General features: G+C 43.6%; 1 protein-coding gene across 1 annotated transcript in view; it reads left to right on the forward strand.

Moving 5' to 3' along the window:
* The window catches only part of HSD17B2 (hydroxysteroid 17-beta dehydrogenase 2), a 59656-nt gene that overhangs the window by 1292 nt on the left and 35937 nt on the right, over positions 1-22427 (forward strand). The window lies entirely within an intron of this gene.

Consider the following 22427-nt stretch of genomic DNA (forward strand, 5'->3'; position numbering starts at 1 on the left):
GGAGTGTGAACAGAAGCAAATCAGGCAGTTGCCCAGTTCAATGAGAAATGGACTAGAAAGTGACTTGTCTATCTTGCCTTTGACTTTAACTCAATAGTGAAATTCTCTCTTAAAATGAGACACAAGTTGGCCCTTGCTGGAGTTGTGAAGCGCTGTAGAAATAAAGCTTCTGCGATGAAAAAAAAAATAACCAAAACCGTTCAAAGGTAGAAAATTCAGCTGATCCGTGGGATGCTGATCTCTGTGAATGTCTGGTATCACCTGGAATCATGCACCCAGAAGACTGGCTGTGTTTTCCACTCTTCCACTTGAATTCTCTGGGGCTAGCTGGGTGAAAAGCTATAATAGCAGTATAAATTTTTCTGTCCTGTGTGTAGTAGCAAGTACCCATGGTCTTCAGGGTAATTCTAGGTCAAATTTATTTTTTGTACTTTTCCACTTGTAGGAAAGAAGACAGAACAATTAAGCATGTTAAAAAAAATAATAGCGATGCTGTGGTTGACACTAATGGAACATGATCTCCTGGAGGTCCAAATATTCCTGGGAAATCAATTTCAGGGAGCAGCGCTTCTAAGGCGCATAGATAAGAATACTAAAGCTTAGGATAAACAGAGGCAAACTTCAAGGTAACCGAGAAAATAGGAATTATCTCTGGCTTGTTTGTCTTGTCAATGTTCTTTATCCTCTGCTTTTGAAGATGTAGGCATGCAGAAACGCACCAAATACACACCCAATTCAGTTAGTTCACATCAGCCATTGAAATGTCCTGGCTTGTGTTCAGTGTCATGGAAAATGACTGATTCAATTAGGCAATTTGAGCCCAATGACTAATCCCTCAATGAAATGCTTAACAATTAGAAAGCTTAGAATTAAGAAAGGAAAGACGTACATACATTAAGGCTAACTGAGATGTGCCTCTCAGGTTCTTTGTCATTTTCATGAAGAATGTCATAGATTCCACATAATTCTAGAGACGCTTTCAAGACCTTTGTACTAAGTAGGGAAATTTTAAATGACTTCACTTAGTTAGACCAAAACTCATTAAAAAATAAGTCATCGTGACTTGGAATAACCTTTGTTTCAGGTTGGCTTATGTTACAAATTGGTACACATTTTAGTGTCGGGGAATACAGAGAGAAATGTCTCAGTATACATCAAAACCATAAATATTATTCCTTTATCTGATAATTCAAGATTTGGACATTTCTCTTAAAGAAATAATCTGAAATGTAAAAAAAGGGTAGATGCAAACCAAAATGGCACATTCACAAAGTTGTTCAACACAACCTTATTTAAAATTGTGAAATATCAAAAGCAATCAAAATGGTGACAACATTGTAAAATTAGAAAGAAAACAATAAATGTCATTAAAAATGAAAAAAAAAAAAACAAACCCGAAATGGTGACAAATTACGGTATATCCTCTGGATGTGACAATAGGCAACAATTAAAAATGACAACCACGGGACTGCGTTATAACATGGAAACTGAACTAAGAGAAAACACTCCGGGGATCTAGGTGTTTGGATAAGACTGCCTCTATGTCACATGAAGAGGAAAAAGCACTGGAAGGAAACAGTCTGTGAATGGTTGGATCAGAGTACCTGGATTTGTTTTTCCCTTAGAATTACTCTAATATAGTTATATTACTTATATAACAAAAATATTTAACAAAGAGATTATGTTAAGAGGGTGAAGTCCATCTTAGTGCCTAGTTAATTACGGACCCAGGTGTAAGACAATGACAAGAACAATTTCAAAAAAATCTTTTTCTTTGAGTCCCCTACTTCACTTTGCTAAGATAAAGGTCTTTTGTCTCCGAGACATATACTTATAGCAAGAAGAAGAAATAAGCAAGCACTGGGCATTTGAACACACATTTGTCCTCAAGGCCCCTGAAGCCATAGCAGCCATTCAATTTTTTAAATAACTCTAAGATTAGTGAAGAGCAGGTCCACAAGATTGCAATAGCGTCTCAAGCACAATGCAGTGAAAAGAATGTTGAAGTCTGACAGGCTTGGCTTTGAATCTTGCATTTGCTTTGCCTTAGGGTAGGTTCTCCAGGGGCGGGGCTTGAGATGAAGATTTGTGTGAAAGGGATTTATTAGGAAGTTCTCCAAGGAACAGAGGTCCCAGAGTAAGGAAGATGGACAGGGAAGGGGAGGAGGCCAAGCCCGGGTTCAGCATCAAGAGAAGCCTGTTGAGGGTCCCATGTTGGCTTAATCCCCCGGGGCAGATCTGGAGGCACTGGTGGGTCACAGGTGAGAGCCATCCCCATTGTGGGCCAGGGAGCTGTACTCCTTATACCCTCACACCTCAATCATTAGTTAAGGGCTGTCACCCTCATCCTCTTTGGTGGTAGGAGGGGAGGCTTAAACTCCAAGCACTTCTGGCTCTCCATGCTCACTGGCTAAAAGGACCCCAGCATCCTGGGCAGCCCTTGGACAAAGTCGCAGGTGGCTGGGAGTGAAGGTGGTAAGGATTAGAGCACCAAAAAATGGTCAAGGGATCTGGGGCAGCATGACATCTGCTACATACCTCTTACTAGAAGTGTGATCCCTGAAAGTATCCAGTTTTAGGCTTTTGAACTTCTGTTTTCTCCTCTGTAAACTGGATACACACACACACACACACACTGTCTCATAGATGGAGTTAGTAGATGAGAGAGGGAGAGGAGGGGAGGAAGATAGGAGATTCTGTGTGTTGACCAGGTGGTGTTGGGGTTAGGGAGAATAAGAAGAGAACAAAATGAAAAAGGAACAGCTGACAAAGAAATGGAAAGAAGAAACATCCATTTATTCATTCAACTATTGATTGAGTCTTTGGTATGTGCCATGTATTGTCCAGAAGCAGTGGAGGAAGAAAGTTAAAGACCATGCAGTTGTTATGTTGTTAGGTGATGGGATCTGAGTTCCCAGTTGTCCTTAACCTTGGACCCACATCCCCTGGGGGTTCCTTCCTCTTCTTCCAAGGTTGTGCATTGTCATTCTCAGCCTACCCTTTGAATTTCGTAGAAGTTACACAAGTAACTTTGATTTTCCACCCTCAGGGCTCTCATCCTGGTCCCTCCAGTGTTTCTTGCCCATCTCGAAAGTTAACTACTGATTTGGCATCTGCTGTGTGCAAGGCAGACACCTGGAGGCTTTCCTAGTCTACTGGGACAGATACGGCCGCAGCTCACTATAGCCATGAGGTGGGGTACAGAGGGTGCCTTCAGGAGGGTTCCCAGAGTGCCATGGGTCCCAGTGTTGGGTGCAGGAGGGGCCTCATTAGGAACTGAAAAGTAGCTTTCTACAGAGAAAATGAGGGCTTCCAGGCTAACTGGTTAATCAGGTATGACACACATCCAGCCCTCATTAAAATTTGTTGAGTTGGAGAATTTTAATTGGAATTTTCAAAATTGGGTACAATGGAAGAGAGATCAGGGAGGGGAAGAAAGATATGTTTGATGTGGAAGTCTTTATCTTATGCTCCAAACAAAGTGCCTAGGTCGATGGTGACCCCCTTCTAGGACTTATTAGGTAGTCTAATTAAGGTTCTAAAATGGAATACTGTTGGCATCAGCTTGGGATTTGGGCTCCTTTGACTTTAGTGGTAGACTGTTGTAATGGATAAACATTGACAGTGGACCAGGGACTAAAGCAAATAACATCTCTGCACTCAGAGCTTTACACACCTTTTATATTCGATTCCCATAACCCTAATAACTAACATGAATGCGGAAACGGTGTCCAAAGTCCCTGAACTACTAAGCAGCAGACATGGGACTAAACCCAGATCAGACCCATTTGCCATCCAAAGCCTTTTTCTTAACCACAGTTATTATCAGTGTTATAGCTACAGTTGCTAGTAGCCTATAAAGGTTTCCAGGATAGAAAATGTGTCCATTCGTGGGCAAGTGAGTGTTGAGCATCTTTTACGTGCACAAGGCTCTGCTTGAGACAGAACTTGGCAATTGATTGGATGCAAGATATGCCCATGAGAGAAGGTAAAATGAAGGCACCATGGATGGGGATACCTTTGAAAAGGGTGATAACTGAGGGAGGACATATGGTGAATGTGACTTTGGGTTTGAGTTTGAGGGCAGTGAGGGGGCAGTGCAGGTGAAGAGTCATTGGCAGTTGGAAATACAGACCTAGACCTCGATTAGGTTTGGAGAAGGAGGATGGAGAAACGCAAGCAATATAGTGATGGTTAGTACTACAAAGGAAGAGGTCATTGGTATATATTGTATGAATCAATACTGTCCTCAGTGAGTCTATAATTCAGTCGGTCTGTCAGATTTTTTTTTTTTTATGAGCACATATCCTCTTTTATCATTCAGTTTGAGCTTAACCTTAGCCCTCTACAGAGAGGCATAAAAAAGGTATTGCTAACTTGGGTAATTTCGTAAAGGTTCGAACGGTGACTTCATTAGGCATTTTAGATGGCATGTTTAGGTTGGTGGATACTCTCATGGAATGAAGTCCCCCAAATGTATCGTAAGCTGTTTGATGGCAGGGACCAGATCTTTTTTTTATAACCAAGTCCCTCCTCAGTCTCTGAGCACGTTAGATCCAATACAATGTTAATGAGTGAGTGAGCCCTGAGTGAACGAACCAAGCTGGTGAAATGTCCTCCCCTTTTCGTGGTCATTGGTTAGACACAATGGGTTTGTGCCAATCTGCCCACCTGCTTAGGTACTTATCTCTGCCAGTTCTTTTTGCTGGGGTCACCTGTGTAGAAAGGGCAGAGTGACATGGCCGAGCTCTGAAGGCCCCATTGTTCTGCAGTGACTTCACTGTTGGCTTGCTCCGGACAGGGCTTTGTGATGACTTGGTTCTAAGCATCTCACCCAGGATGTGGCACGAACAGACTATCCTCTGGTCACACCCCCACCCCCTCCCACCAGGCTGCTGAAGCTGCTCTCCCAAGGGTCCCTGGTGTACTCCTAGTTCCCAGAGCTTGGTTTCTACTCCAGCACCGCTGAACATACTTTCCTTCTTGACACGGCCTCCTTTGCCTGCTGGGATACTACATTTCCATGCTTCTCCCCCACGTCTCCATCCTTTGACCCCTCCGGGTCCTTCTTCCTACCCCTCCCACTAGGTGGCCTCTACGGCTCTGTCCTTAGCCCTCTTCAGAAGGGTTCATGGTACAAACAAGTTCTTACCTCTGAAAGTGATCAAAGTTTATCCTTGCTTACCCCCTCATGGCCAAAGCTGCCTTGTCCATTTGTTTATGTCAGTCTGTGAACCTTGATTACCCCACAGATTTTGGCATCCCCTATTTATGCTCCTAAAGAAGAACCCTTCCCAGATGCTATTCCTTTGCCTATACCTTCCAGCATTGGGGTTCAATGCTGAGCCTCAGAGTTGGGGATTACACTAGATCGTAGGGTGTCAATATGTATCTGCTAGGACATGGTGTGGGCAAAGGTTCTGAAGCAAGACCGGAGACATCAGGTTAATGGGTAGATGGTTCAGATAGTTCCATTTTGCTGAAACAAATGGAGATAAACAGACACCTGGGGATGACACACGTCAGTAAATCCAGGGGCCAAAGAGGACAAGATGGGGGCAAGGTAAGCAGGGAGCATGAGGAAGTCTTGGGCAGAGACAAAGTGGAATGGAGAAACATGTCTATCTTGGATGATACAGGGACCCCTGGGTCTGTCCCATTCACCGCTGTCACAAAGTGGCATCTCCTCTTTAACATGGAATTCACTACATGCAGCACCCTGGTGTTCCCTGACCCCCACCCCCTTGCCCACTAGTCTGCATCATGAGATCCTTCCTCTGTGCTCAGAACTGCCATCTCCCATGGATTTCATGCCATAAACAGGACATTGAAAAGATACATATACTGCTCGCCAGGCAGGGTCTGGTCACATGCAAGGGGTCTCCCTTGGCCTGACTCATTTGTAACAAGCCCGTTGTGATACTGGGTGGAAAAAATAATGAGGAGGAAAGAACATCTCATCTGCCACTTTGGCATTTACACAAGCTACGGATAAACCTCATTTCCACCATGAAAAGGTACTGAAAAACAATTCTAAAATTCAAAAACAGAAGCCATTAGGAACCTTGAATGCCCTTTGTGTACAGAGGACTCAAGGTCCAGGAGCTGGGCCAGATGAATTTTAATTTGAAACAGTCAGTGGCCAGCATGGTCTTAGGTTGAATAGAACCCAAATTCCACTTTTATGGATCAAAGGCTTTGATAGGGCAGTTGAAACACTGGAAAGGGATCTGGATTTCATTGAACTCTATTTTCTAAAGACTCACATCTACCGAGGTCTTGGAGCCTGTAGAGTCAAACCAAACCTGGGCATCATCAAGGAGAGGAATAGAAACAAAACCAAAACGATGTTCCTCTCTTGAAACAACACATGTGCATCTAAGTGCAGGTCTGGTCACTGTCATTCAGGGTGGGCAGTAGGTTGCAGTGGTTAACACCAGACACTTAGGACAATGACAGATATGGCTACCAGTTCCTGCCTTGCCACTTACTAGCTTTCTGACCTAGGGCAAATTAATGAACCTGTCTGAACCTCAGTTTCCTTATGTGTAAAATGGAGATAATCATAGTAGTGGTCTCACTGGGATTGTTGCCAGTATGGAAAGAAATAACACCCATGAAGGGCTATGTATAGATGGTAACTCTCATTCTTAGCCAGACAGGGCAGCATGAGGGTGGTGACCACATAGTCAAAGGATGAGGTTGCTGAAAGAGTTCTCCAACTCTGGAAAAAGAATGAGCACGATTGCAATAGGCTCTGGAATATGAGATGGAGGGAATCACTTCCTTAGGATCCTCCCCCCCAATACCAATACCTTTTCCCACTTAAAGTTTGAGAGAAGCTTCTAGAAGCCACAGAAAGTGGGTGTTCACATACAGATAGTAAACCGCTAAGTCATCCTAGGGAAATATCATTGTAGGGACAACGGTGTATTGGCTGGGGTTCCACTGCATCCTGTTCCCCAGGCGGGGTCTGGTCACATGCAAGGGGCCCCTGGCCTGACTCATTTGTGTCAAGCCCGTTGTGATACTGGGTGGAAAAAATCATGAGGAGGAAAGAACATCTCATTCTGCCACATTGGCATTTACACAAGCTATGGATAAATTTTATTTCCACCAGCCATCTCCCAATGCCTGAATGACCTTTTCAGGATCATCCATTTAATCCACTGGGGTTACCCCTGTAATGGAAAACTCATTACTTTCTCAGGGAAATCATTTCACTTTTATCCAATGCTAATCATCGTAAATATTTTCTTTATAATGAGCCAAAATACGCCTCCCTGAAATATCCAACAGTGCACTCAGTTCTGCCCTTGGGAGTCACGTAATCTGATTAAACCACTCTTTCGCACGGTAGCCCTTGAAAAGTGCGAAGACTGCATCATATCATAGCCAAATCTGCTTTGAACTAAATCTTCTCATTCGTTTTATCATTCCTCCCATGACCTGGTTTCCAGAACTTTCACCATTCTACTAAGTCTCCTCTGGACCATTTCCAATTTCTTGACATTCCTTTGAGATGTCAACTCATTTTTAACATCAGGTGCCATCTCGGTATGAGCAATACACACCAGACTGGAACTAATGCGGTGAAATTAAATCAGTATACATGCAAGGTTCTTCTTGGACGTTGTTGCTTTGTTTGGTGGGGTCAATCCACAACTCCCTTTTTAATATCCCCAGCTGACTTCTGAACTAATAGACGTAGGCAAGTGGAAATCAATATGTCAGCTTTATTCCCGATAGAAGCCTTGGAGAAGGTGTCTTAGATGTGTAGGACTAATGGTGCCCCCAGTCAAGGCAGGTTGAAAAGACTCAAGCCTTGCCCACAAGGTAGGGCTTGGGTTGGACAGCTAGGCTGTCACAGCCTAATTGCACAGGCGTTTTGCAGGCTGGGCGATGCCGAGGAGGAGAGGAGAGTTTCCATGTGACACTGTGCCTTCTTGAGTTTTCTACTCTATTTCTCAGTCCTGATCATTTGCCCTGAACTGTCCTTTTGGTTCTTCTGTTAGAGAGAGAAAAGACCTTTGCATCCAGTGAAACGGCCTTGTACAGTTCTTTCTGTCAAAACCACCAAGCAGATGCTTTGCTCCACCTCCCGAGGGGGAGGGGGGAGTGAGAGACAGAGGAGGTCCAGTGTCACACTGATAGATATCCCTCTATACCGAAGGAAGCATAGGCAGTGAGGGAGAAGTGTTCGCCCTAATATTAGGCTCAGAAAGCCGGCTCTCTGGAGGATGCTGTATCTAAACTGTGGCTTATGTGATAGAGGTCCAGGGAGGTTTGACTACAAACTTAAATGGGGTCAATAATGGGCAGTTTGCCCACAACCTACCCCCCTCACCCATCCCAACACACACACACATACACACACAATATCTAAAAGGAGGTATTAGACCACCGACTAGCTCTGGCCCCTTGAACAAGTTGCTTCACCTCTCTGAGGTTAGTTTTCCTCCTGTGGAAAAAGGGAGTCATGATGGATATCTCTTCTCAGGATTACATAAGATTACAAATATATATATGTATGCTACATGGCACATAGTAGATGCTTCCTGAAATAGAATAACTTTTACCCTTCCCCGTCTTGTCTGGTTTAGTAATCCCCTTGGCAAAGGAGATAAAAACGAAATAGGAGTTTGGTAATTCTGCCTCCTGTACCACTCATGAACACTACCTCACTGGCCTCCATCTTGCCTGCTCCTTTGTTCTTCTGCATTATGACCATCACTTGAAAGACAAGCCTTCTTTCTGTGGTTAACTCATTTCTGCAGGCCTCAGACTCATCTAGGTTTTCACTTACAGATGCTTTTCTTACATGGGTAGGGCTTCTCCCGTGTCAGGACCCTTAGTTCTGTGCTGTACCTACCTATGGCTCTTGCCCTTTTAAGCCCTGGCCACATCTGAGAGCTCCCTATGTGGTCACTCTAGCCTCTTGAGTTTTCTCCCATGATTCTTCTCAGTCTTGATCCTTTTCTCTGCGTTGTCTTTTTGCTTCTTCTCTTAGAGAGAGAGTCTTTGGAGGGCATTGGATCGGGAGCCCTTGCTCTGGGTGTAGGGCTCAGCTGCTGTCTCTCCTCCTGAGTCTCCACCTCTATATGAGAATCCTAGGCTGGGAGTGAGGGGTGCCGAGAGTGATGAGGTTGTGGGATTGACTTGAGCTGCGTTGGGAAACACAACTGGTCATTGTCTTCACGTTTCCAATCACCACTTGTCAACGGCCCCCTGAGCACATTTGACATACAATGGGGAGCAAAGACAGACAAGGTCTCTGCCCTCATGAAGCTTAATTCCAGTGGAGAAAAACATAATACAAACCAACCAATAAATAAATAAAATAATCCCGGCATGGCAAGACTTTGATGGCATGGATAGTGACTTCACTGCACTGCTCAGAACCACCTTGTTTTGGAGGCTTCCTATGTGTTAGAAACTGCGTCAGGCACTGTGATTAGCATTTTCCATGCCTAATTTCAGTCCGTTTTCACAATGCCTCATAAGATGATTTTTTTAATATATGCAAAGCTTTAAATATATGAAAGTAGGGTAAATATTCACAACATGCCCAATACCCATATCCTAAAATCATGATGGAGAGATCGATGAGATAATATCTATCATTAATCCCATTCAAAAATGAAGAAATCGAGGCTTTCGAGGCATTATACAACTTAGGTCATATAACAAAATAAGTAAGTGGCAGTGCCAGAATTTAAATGCAAGTATTCTATCCTTCTTTTAGTTCAAGCAGATGATAGAGCAGTGCAGACAGGGGAATGGCAGGTGTGCCTCTTCTGGGGGAAAGGGATAAGGATGGTCAAATGTTTCAGACCTGCTAAGCTGTCTCAAGTATCTCTGGCTTCCACATTCAGGCCTAGGGTGTGATGGTAAAGCAGACTCTCAGCAATGGAAGGAGAGCTCTGTCACCCAGCAAGGCTCACCTTGGCAGCTCCAGAAAACCTTGAGGACTGAACAAGCAGGGACTTCCCTGGGGTTTCTCTCCAACAGTAGGGTTGTTATGTTTCCCATGAGAAGCCGTTAATGCCCCGTGCAAGGTGACTTCTCGTAGGGAGTCAGTTCCTATTTTCCAAATATTCCCAGCTGTGCCCTGGGGCTGTCACTTGGCTACCTCTAGGTTATTACTTCAAACCTACCTCGTGTACTGTTGAGTTTTGTCAAGTTTTCGGTAGTGTGCAAAGGGGATTAGAATCTATTCATTCATTATTTCACCAATAATTATTGGGCGCTCTGTGCTGGGTACTGGGAATACAGGGACAAATAGCATGCATTCATTACACTGAATAAACTTACAGTGTAGTTGGGGGGATAGATAAGAAGCAGGACATTACAAGGCAATGCAACATGTGAGTGTTCAGAGAAGGGAGAAGAAGTAAGAGGAGACAAGACCCCCTAGGAGTCTGGGGCAGAGGCCAGGAGTTTGGAGAGCAGCCGCTGATTGGAGGGACCTTGTGATGGGAGAATCAGAGGACTTGCTAGCTCATTGGGTCTAGGTAGAGAAGAGAAGAGAGCCACTGCACATTAGACTTTCCCTACTATAACCCTCAGCAAAGCTCTTGGTGATTTCTTTGGACAATCTATCTTGCTAGACAGACGGTGAGCTCCACGAGGGCAGGCAATATGTAAAGCGTGGTGGCCACGACAAGCTCAAGGAATGAATTCATGAACAAATGAATGTAGACCATGATTCTGAGGCACTGAGAATGATTCTTCCTCCTAAGAGAAACAATAGATTTTGAGAGGCTGAGGGGAAAGAACTGACTTTGAAGAAAAGATAAAGGCTTTTGTTTGAGACACTTCAAATCTGAGGTGCCAAGGTTGTATCCAGGTGGAGTGTCCAGATGAATTGGAAAAGTGAGGCTAAAATCCAGAAGGAGCCCAAGACTGGAGATACAGTTAGGTTAGTCTTCCACATAGGTAGGATAAATAAAGCTCTGAAAGCTAAAACGATGCCTGAGAGAAGAGTGTAGATAGAGATTAGAACAGGGAACTGGGCAGTGAAGGCCACCCAAATCTACAGAAGAGGAGGTAGAAGGTAGATCTGAATGGTGGTGTAGGGTTCCAAGGAAGAGGAAAGTTCCAACGAGGAAAGTTATAAACAACTTCCAGTATGGAGGACAAATTGAGTGGGATGACAAGATACCCCTGGATTCAGTTCTCTGGGGAAACTGATTAGAGAGATTTCAGGAAAGGGTATAAGAAGGAGCTCCAATGCAAGGACAGTGAGGGGATGGTGTTGGTGAGCAACTCTGAAGTTTTGAGAACACTGGTGAAAAAAGGAAGGAGCAAGATGGGAGATTAGCTCTAGGGAATAGTAAGATCAAAAGAACTTTTGGGGAGGGAGAAATTTGGGGCAGTGGTTTTGGAGCCCCAAAAGGAAGGACTCAGTGAAGAAGACATTGAAAGTGCAACAAAGATTGTGGTAATTGCTGAAGTGGGAGGCTCTTGCCCAGGGGATGAAGAAGAAGTACAAGCAGTCACTGTCTCAGCTTTCCTTCAATTTACTTTATTTCAATTCACTTATGTAGTGAATCATCAATGGTTTGTGGTGCCAGTTATGGTTATAGGGTAGTTACGAGAATGAAATCATATAAGTCATGCCAGAAGCTTAGTAAAGTGCCTGCTGCATAGTACAAAATCAGTGAATGCTACGGCAGGAAACTAGAGAAGACAAAAGACAATAAAGCAATCAGAGAAAGCCTCATGTTGGAAGTAATACCAGCTATTTTTCTGGGCTGGAACAGGTAGTCTCCTTGTTGGACTCTTATCTCTCTGTTCCTGCCAAGTTAAACAGAATGTCTCCTGTCATCACATTTGCCAACCTTTATGAGTATTTGTTTGATGTCTTGTTCCTTCTAGAGCAATAGCTCTTGACTGGAGCAATTTTGCTTCCCAGAGGACATTTTAGCAATGTCTGAAGATATTTTTGGTTGTCACAACTTGGGGGCATGGGAACAGGCCATTGGTATCTAATGGGTAGAAGCCAGGGATGCTGCTAAACATTGTACAATGCACAGGATGGTCCCCATAACAGAGAATTACTTGATGTCAGATGTCAATAGTGCTGAGGCTGAGACACCCTGTCCTAAGGTGTGAGCTCCCTAGATCACGGGCCATATCACTTTTATTGATCACTGTGTCCCCAAGTGCCAGGTACAGAGCAAGCACATGATGGGTACCCAATAATAATAAAAGGAAATGAAAGGAAGTGGATAAAGAAGATGTGAGATACACACACACAAAGGAATATTACTCAGCCATAAAAAAGAATAAAACATTGCCATTTGTGATATGATGGATGGACCTAGAGGGTACTAGGCTAAGTGAAATAAGTCAGACAGAGAAAGACAAATACTGTATGATTTCACTTATATGTGGAATCTAAAAACCAAAACAAATAAACAAACATGATAAAACAGAAGCAGAGTTATAGATACAGAGAACAAATAGAGGGGGGCGGCCGATGAGAGAAACAGGTGAGGGAGATTAAAAGGTACAAAACTTCCAGTTGCAAAATAAATGCATCACGGATATGAAATGTACAGTGTGGGGAACGTAACTATGTAATATCTTTCTATGGTGACATACTATAACTAGACTTGTGGTGATCATTTTGAAATGTATAGAAAGACCAAATCACTATGTTGTGTAACAGGAACTAACATAGTCTTGTAGATCAATTATACTTCAAAAACAAACAAACAAACAAATTCATAGAGAAAGAGATCAGATTTGCCGTTACCAGAGGCGGGGAAGGGGGAATTGGATAAAGGCAGTCAAAAGGAAGGCAAAAAAAAAAAGGAAATTGGGGATTGAACTGGAGCTTGAAGAATAGGCCAGGTCTGAATGTATTTTTCTCTGCTTTAAGTACACAGTGGCAGAGGGTGCTGGGAGTTGTTTGGAAAAGAAGTTCACAAAGGAGACTGTAAATATTCTATCCCCAATGGAATGGAAGAGATGAAGCAGCCCTGGGGCTTTACCAGGAGACTGACACTGCTATAAACGAGAGAGTCTCAGAACAAAGGGTTTGGAACTGAAGGTAACACAAGAACATCCCAGACTGAGCACTTCATTGTTTTGACAGATAGAATTCAGCCAGCCTCAGAAGCAGCAGAGATAGAATTTCATTTTATTTTATTTTATTTTTTTTGCGGTACGCGGGCCCACTGTTGTGGCCTCTCCCGTTGCGGAGCACAGGCTCCAGACGCGCAGGCTCAGCGGCCGTGGCTCACGGGCCCAGCGGCTCCGCGGCATGTGGGATCCTCCCGGGAAGGGGCACAAACCCGTGTCCCCTGCATCGGCAGGCGGACTCTCAACCACTGCGCCACCAGGGAAGCCCAATCTACCATTATTTCTTGATTAAATAAACACTTTGCTAAATGACATCTCTTAGTCACGACTTCCGGTTCTCCTTGTTTCTTTGATCCTTCATCTAATCATAACTCATTAACTAAAGTGCTTCCTAAGAACTTTTCCTAGCAGCACAGGCTTTGGCTGCACTGAAGGTGCAGAAACATAAGGACCCACAGCGCCCATGCCGATCAGAACCCGTGCAGATCAGGGAGTTAGTGACTTGGACCACAGAGAAAAGAAGCCAAGCCAAAAAGCACTAAGAGCAGGGGAGATTTGGAAGAGGCACATTCCAAACAGGCTAAGATTAACATGCCCCTTGTGCAGAGTCTACAGAGGAGACAGAGATCCTTGAAATCGTCACCATTTTTCATTCTCCTGAGTTAAAAACAATGACAGGGATTGCAAACTAAGACAGCAAACACCAACATAACCAATGATAAATTTAGCAGGAATAGGAAAAGTCCATAGTGCCAGCCATGGACTCTGAGTTTCCCACCAGACTGTAAGCCCCCTGAGGGCAGTAACGGGGTCAATCTCGGTCATCATTCAACCCCCAGCATCCAGCCCAGTGTGAGGCAGAGAGAAGCTGTGTGAATTAATGAGTGAGACTCTGGTTGGGGCTAGCTTCTAAAGGTGTTATAAATCAACTCTGAGACTATGCACAGAGAAGACTTGACTGTGTGTGTTTTTGTCCCTGAAGGAAGCTTCATCTCTGGTTGCTGCTGGGAACCAACAAAAGGCTGGACGTGGAGAGTCACCCACGGGCAGGGTATCCCCTTGGCACTATGCAAGGAGGTTCTAACCTAGAATATATAACCATAGATAGAAGTTCACGTTTTGGTTTAATCAAGCAAATAATCAAAGTGACTCAGATATCAGGGAGGGTCACCCTGCCCCATTAAGTCAAGATATCATCTGCTTGAGTCCCTATATGAGGGGCTCATATACCCTGTGAGAGGTCCATCCATGCTGTCTAAAACATGTTTGCAAATCCCCAATCTTTCTCCAAGTCAGCTCTGACTCTCATTTCCAGTGAAGGTGAACTCCTGTTCTCCACACTGCTTTCCATCAAAACATTTAAGAGCCCCTTTTCCTTAAATACTCACCCTCAAACCACCTACCAGAAAAAAAAAAAAAAAAAAAGCCACAAACACCACACACACAAATCAGCTGAAAGTAGTAAGCTTTCCAGAAAATTCAAGGCTCTTCTGTCATAGTAGACACGGTAGATATTAGACTGCCCTATTCTTCTATTATTTTTTATATCTTACTTTTTATTGACTTATAATTCACATACCATAAAATTCACCATTTAAAGTGTACAAGGCAGTGGTTTTTAGTATATTCATAAGGTTATCCAACCATCACCGCTAACTAATCCCAAATTTTCATCACCCCCAAAAGAAACCTGGAACCATTAGCAGACTGTTCTGTTCTGAAAATGTCACTTAGTCATTTCTGCCAATTCGACTTCTCAACCTCCCGACATGTTGCTTTCCATCCCCACCACCTCCACTTCATCTCTTTGGGGTGTTACTCATTCTCCCTTTCTATTAGTGTTTTTAGCTGGAAGGGAATAGTACACGGCAGTGCTGTCCAGTGGAAATATAATGCAAGCCACATAAGTAATTTAGATTTTTTTAGTAGTCACATTTTAAAAAAATGAAACAGGTCAAATTAATGTTAATCATATATTTTACTTAATGCAATATATCCAAAATGTTATCACTGCAGTATGCAATTGGTGTAAAAGTTATTAATGAGGTATTTTTCCTTGTACTAAATTTTTGGTGATTTGCTTGTATGTTACTTCCTTGGAGAAGTCTTCCACGATCTGCCTCCTCAAGGCTGGTCCCTTCTGCCTCAGTTATTCATCACAGCACTCATTTAGTTCCTCTGTAACACTTAACACAATTCATCATTTTCTTTTTTATATCATACAGGTAATGTCTGTATCCCACACTGGACTGTAAACTTTGTGAAGACGGTGCTATAGTCTGAATTACATTCTCCCCAGGAATTCCCTGGTGGTCCAGTAGTTAAGACTTCATGCTTCCAGTGCAGGGGGCACAGGTTCGACTCCTGATCGGGGAACTAAGATCTCACAAGCTCCGTATGCAGCCAAAAAAAAAAAAAGAATTACATTCTCCCAAAATTCATATATTGAAGCCCTAGCCCTAGCACTCCCCCAAAGTTATGGTATTCAGAGATGGGGCCTTTGGAAGGTGACTGGGTTTAGATGAGCTCATGAGGGTGGGGCCCCCATGATGGGATCAGCATCCTTACAAGAAGAGATACCTCTCTGTCACGTGAGGACACAGTGAGGAGGCCTGCAGCGAGCTTTCTTTGCGCAGGGCAGGAAGATAGCTCTCACCAGAACCTGATCATGTTGGCACCCTGGTCTCTGATTTCTGGCCTCCAGAACTGTGGGAGAATGGATTTCTGTTGTCGAAGCCATCCAGTCTATGGTATTTTGTTATGGCAGCCTGAGCTGACTAATACAGATGGGGATCACATTTATCTTCCTCATCAATATATCCCAAGTCCCTACCACAGTGCCTGGCACACAGTACGATCTCAGTAAAAGCTTGGCGAATGAATGAATAAGTAGATATGGATGTCAAAAATTATTAAGGTGTAGCAATAGCTACTTAGACAAGTCACCTAGAATAGTATCCATTGGGAACTTTTCTTTCTGGGAATTGTCACCAAACTTGGAGACTGTCCTCCTGGGAATGGGCCACAAAACGCAGATGAGATTTACTCATAGCTGTGGTTCAGGCAACAAATGTTGAAACTCAGTTCTCTTGTCTGTGAAATGGGGATAAGCAGATTGACCCTAGGAGCCATTTATTCACTCAATAAACACAGACTTCCCAGTGTACTCCAGGCACTGTGCTAGGTGCTAGAGATTCAACAGGTCACAAAGCAAAGTTCTTGCCCTCATCAAGTCTGCATTCTACTGGGAGAGACAAATATTTAAAAATTAACGTACCGGGACTTCCCTGGTGGCACAGTGGTTAATAATCTGCCTGCCAATGCAGGGGACACGGGTTCCATCCCTGGTCCGGGAAGATCCCACATGCCACAGAGCAACTAGGCCCGTGTGCCAGAACTACTGAAGCCTGTACGCCTAGAGCCCGTGCTCCTCAACAAGAGAAGCCACTGCAGTGAGAAGCCCGTGTACTGCAATGAAGAGTAGCTCCCACTTTCCACAACTAGAGAAAGCCCGTGAGCAGCAACGAAGACCCAACACAACCATAAATAAATAAATAAATTTATAAAAAAAAAATTTAACGTACCAATATGTCATACAATGTCAGGTACTGGTAGGAACAATGAATAAAAATACTGAGATATCCTAGTTAAGGTGTGTAGTACAGTGTCTCAAATATAACAAGGGGCCAATAAATAGTAGCCTTTATATCACTCTTACTATTCAAGTTATGATTTACTACACAGTATCTAAAGAGATACTTTTAAACTAAAAGTCAGCTCATGTCCCTCCTTTGTTCAAAACTTTCTGATGCCATCACACTTAGAATAAAAGCTGTAGTCATCACCATGGTTGAAAGCAGGGTTTCTCTATCTTGGCACCACTGACATCGGGGCTGGATACTTCCTTGTTGTAGGGCTGCCCTGTGCATCGCAGGATGTTAAGCAGCATCCCTAGACTCTACACACTAGATGCCAGTAGCACCACTCAACTGTGACAACTAAAAATGCCTCCAGGTATTGTTGGATGTCCCCTGGGGTGGGGGCCAAATCGCCCCAGTTGAGAACCATTGGCTTAATGGCCCCACATGAACTGGCCTTGAACCACTGCTCTGATTTACCTATTATTCCCTTCCTCACCTACTCTGCTCTGGTCAAAATGGCCTCCTTGTTCTTCCTCTAATAGTTATGTCCTAGGAGCTCTTCCCTGTGCCTATACAGCCTTCCCTGGGTTATCTGTTCAACTGCTCCTGCATAGAGGTGCCTTCCCTGACCTCCATACAGAACCTGGCATCCTCCTCCCCAGTCGCAGCACTCATCACCTCTTAATATCATATGCATTTGTTTGTGTGTTTATTGGATGTATCCCATCTCCTTCTACCATGTAAGTTCCATGGGACAGGGACTTGGACGGTTTTGTGTACTTCTGTACCCCCATGATCTACTATGTGCATAGCACATAGTAGGTACTTAATAAATAGCTGTTGAGATGGCCAGTAGGCACATGAAAAGATGCTCAGCATCGCTAATTATTAGAGAAATCAAAACTACAATGAAGTACCACCTCACGCCAGTCAGAATGGCCATCATTAAAAAGTCTACAAATAACAAATGCTGGAGTGGGTGTGGAGAAAATGGAACCTTCCTACACCGTTGGTGGAAATGTAAGTTGGTGCAGCCACTGTGGAAAACAGTATGGAGGTTCCTCAGAAAATTAAAACTAGAATTACCATATGATCCAGCAATTCCACTCCTGGGCATATACCCAGACAAAACTATAATTTAAAAAGATATATGCACCCCTGTGTTCATAGCAACACTATTCACAATAGCCAAGACACGGAAACAACCTAAATGTCCATCGACAGAGAATGGATAAAGAAGATGTGGTACCTATATACAATGGAATACTACTCAGCCATAAAAAAAGAAGGAAATAATGCCATTTGCAGCAACGTGGATGGACCTAGAGATTATCATACTAAGTGAAGTAAGTCAGAAAGAGAAAGACAAATACCATATGATATCACTCATATGTGGAATCTAACATGTGACACAATGAACCTATCTATGAAACAGAAACAGAATCACGGACATAGAGAACAGACTGCTGGTTGCCAAGAGGCAGTGGCGTGGGAGAGGGATGGATTGGGAATTTGGGATTAGCAGATGCAAACTGGTACGTATAGAATGGATAAACAACAATGGAATGAAAGCCTGGATCCAACTAGAAAATTACACAATGTTTTGTGTGTGAGTAGGGATGGCAAATAGCTTCCTCTCTTTGCTGTCTCTGGTTGGTTAGGCGTATGTGGGGGAGTGGGTTCTAAGGGAGAGAGGACTTTGATTGAACAACGTCCACGGTGGCATCAGAGGGGTGTGGTGGCAGGGACATCCCAACCCTGCTGGAAGGAACTAAGTCATTGACAGTGATGGTTAATGAAACAGAAAATAGAGAACTTCTGTAAATCGGAGATCTCTCGGATTTCTGGGTAGGATTTTAGTCAACTTTGGCAGGTAGCATCTTGCACCATTATATGTTAGAAGCAGCCAAGTGAGTTTTTGGCTACATGTTGGCAGGAAGGACATTCTGTCAGTCAGGAAACACCTTTCCTGTGCAAAAGATACACAGAGACATTATTAAGGCAGTCCTTTGCAGATGAAACTATAGATAATCAGAGGGAGGAGGAACTAAGCCACCCTGGGATAATAGGGCAATTTAACGACATGTCCAGGTAGTTTTCCCTTCTTTGTGTTATGTTAATCTTAAGTAAATTTACTTTTTATGTAGTAGTGCGCTATTTTTTTACGGAGTTGCTTAATATGTTTTTACAAGTATTACTTTGCTTGTAAAGTTTCTTGTGAAATATGGGGTTGGAACCTTTTGAAAAAAAATTCCACTAACCAAACCACGTGAAAACAAAGCATCCCGCAACATACTTGACCAGTACTCTTTAAAACCATCAAAGATAGCAAACACAAGGAAAAGTCTAAGAAAATGTCACAGCTGAGAGGAGCCTGAGGAGATAGGACGAATAAATATAATATGGGATCCTGGATGGGATCCTGGAACAGAAAAAGGACATTAAGTAAAAAGTAAGGAAATCTGAATAAAGGATGGAATTTTAGTTCATAATAATGATTCAGTATTGGTTCATTAATTATAGAAAACGTAGCATACTAATGTAAGATGTTAATAATAGGGGAAACTACCTGCAGGGCGTATGGGAACTCTCTATACTCTCTTCCCAATTTTTCTATAAATCTAAAACTGCTTAAAAAATTAAAATCTATTTTTTTAAAAAAGACCCACTTTACCTTGAGATCTTGGGCACGAAATAAGGTAACATCTATAAACATAAGGCTCTCAGACTTTTGGGACCTAGATCCCAGCACTGTTTTAGGCACAGAGGACTGAACAGTGAAGTAGATAACCCAGTAGGTTTCCTGCCCTGATGGAGGTGACCTAGTTCTTTCTCTTTCCTGCCTGTATTCTTCTCCAATGGGGTGTTCACTAAAGAAGGGACTCTAAGTTCTCTGTAAACAAAAACTATGGCCTGTACTTCCCAGGACTCTTCTACTTATAACATTCATTACTCTCTGTTTTAATGATTTACCTAATGTCTGTATTCCCCCAAACCAGGGGTTCTTCACCTCAGCGCTATTGCCGTTTGGATCATTCCTTGTAGTGGGGTCTGCCCTGAGTGCTGTGGGCTGTTGAGCAGCATCCCTGGCTTCTACTACTGGAGGCCAACAACACTCTCAGAGTTATGACAACCAGAAATGTCTCCAAACATTGCCAAGCATCCAGGGGGACAAATTCACCCGTGATTGAGATCCCTGCCTTAGGTGATTCTCGACCCTGGCTGTACACTGAAATCACTTGGAGAGCTTTAGAAGCTATTGCCAATACTAAGCCCCATCCCAGGCCAACTAATTAAGACTCTCTGGGGATGGGGTCTGGGCACTGACGTTTTTTAGAGTACCTCAGTGATTCTAGTGGGACTCAACGATTGAGAACCGCTGTTCTAGGCAGTAAGCTTCATGAAGGCAGGGACATGTCTTTCTTTTATGGTGGTATTTCTAGGACCTAACACAGTGATCCCTTAGTGAATGAAAAATGAATAAATGAATGAATGAATAAAGGTGAAGAGAGGCAGGAAGATGTGTCAGAAGTTAAATGTAGCATTTAGGGAAAGCCAGAGCACCACTTTTTTTTTTTTTTTTTTTTATGGTCATGGTCACCAACTGTTGAATAGATTCGTCCTATTTCTTTCTGAGGAGATGGGCATTTAATAGTTTTTTTAAAAGTATTCTCTGAGTCTCTTCAAAGGCACCCTAAGAGGAAATGGTCTGGGGAGGTTTGGCTGAGTCCCCTAGTACTGCCAAGAAGGAATTTTCACACTCTTGTCTAGATACTTAACTCATCTCTTTTTTTGCGGTACGTGGGCCTCTCACTGTTGTGGCCTCTCCCGTTGCGGAGCACAGGCTCCGTACGCGCAGGCTCAGCGGCCACGGCTCACGGGCCCAGCAGCTCCGCGGCACGTGGGATCCTCGCGGCCCGGGGCACGAACCCGCGTCCCCCGCATCAGCAGGCGGACTCCCAACCACTGCGCCACCAGGGAAGCCCTTAACTCACCTCTTTCTAATGGCTTCTGGTCTTGGCTGAGGATTTCTGAAATTCTGGCCATCTCAGCTGACTGAACATCACGCCCATCAGCATCAATTTCCGGGATGTCAGTATTGAGTCTCAGGTCTAGTGTTTCTTAACTGGCATACTCTTAACACATGTAATATGAAATCTTGGACGATTATGATGTTATTTTCTGTGGCATTTGAGGATGTATATCCCTAACTTGGTGGCAATCTGATGGGAGGCTGAGCTGAGTTGGCTTTTTTTTTTGTCATGAAATGCAGAAAAGGAGCTATAGAGAGATGTCAATGTCTTAGGAGGAAAGACATGGGAACTGAATGGAGGTGAGGATTGGGAGAGAAGGTTTTGGTCCTAAGTAACTGGAGGGAGGGTGATGCCATTTAGGAGAATAAGAAGTTCCAGAAGGTGAAGCAACTGGGGGCAATTGGTGATGAATTCTGTTTGAATTTGGAATGGCAACAGGTGGAGCTCAGGAGAGGTTTCGGGACTGGACTGTGGTCTGGAAATCCAGCCACTTGCTCAAACCCAGCAGGGCTACTTTTTTTTTTTTTAATCTTACCCACAGGATATAATCATTATTTCTTTTTCCTCTAACAATACATTTAATTTTATTTATTTGTTTTTAACATCTTTATTGGAGTATAATTGCTTCACCATGTTGTGTTGGTTTCTGCTTTACAACAAAGTGAATCAACTATACATATACATATATCCCCATACGTCCTCCCTCTTGTGCCTCCCTCCCACCCTCCCTATCCCACCCCTCTAGGTGGTCACAAAGCACCGAGCTGATCTCCCTGTGCTATGTGGCTGCTTCCCACTAGCTATCTATTTTACATTTGGTAGTGTATATATGTCCATGCCACTCTCTCACTTTGTCCCAGCTTACCCTTCCCCCTCCCCATGTCCTCAAGTCCTTTCTCTACGTCCAGCAGAGCTACTTTGATTGGTTGCTTATTTTGCTGCACGGCTAGGAGTGGCTCCCTCATGCACCACTGAGAACAAACCCATTGCATTTTTCCTTCTGGAAGAGCCGTTGTAAGTCATTTGCACTGTTGCATGGATGATGGGACTCCATCCTCTGTGAAGGGAGCTGAGGCCAGTGATGGGGACCCCTCTCAGGCAGAGAGCTTTCGTCTTTGGTGTCCCCACTTTGTGCACCCCCCCACCCCCAACAAGTGCTCAAGGAGACGATGAATGAATCATAGCAGTAAAAGAACGTAAAAGAGCAAGTGTGGGTTTGAGAACCAACTCTAGTACATCCCAGCTGTATAGCCTTGAATGAGTATATAAACTCGTGGCATCTCAGTTACCCATCTTAACATAGGAATATCAATAGTATAGAAGAATTATTCATAAAGGTTACATTCCAGGAAAAATGCATCTATTTTCATTAAAAAAATTACGTGAGAGAGAGACCTTCAAGATGGTGGAGGAGTAAGACGCGGAGATCACCTTCCTCCCCACAAATACATCAGAAATACATCTACATGAGGAACAACTCCTACAGAACACCTACTGAACGGTGGCAGAAGACCTCAGACCTCCCAGAAGGCAAGGAACTCCCCACGTACCTGGGTAGGGCAAAAGAAACAAGAAAAAACAGAGACAAAAGAATAGGGACGGGACCTGCACCAGTGGGAGGGAGCTGTGAAGGAGGAAAGGTGTCCACACACTAGAAGCC

Source organism: Neophocaena asiaeorientalis, unplaced genomic scaffold (genome assembly GCF_003031525.2).
Source record: "Neophocaena asiaeorientalis asiaeorientalis breed wild unplaced genomic scaffold, Neophocaena_asiaeorientalis_V1.1 scaffold40, whole genome shotgun sequence".
NCBI lineage: Eukaryota > Metazoa > Chordata > Mammalia > Artiodactyla > Phocoenidae > Neophocaena > Neophocaena asiaeorientalis.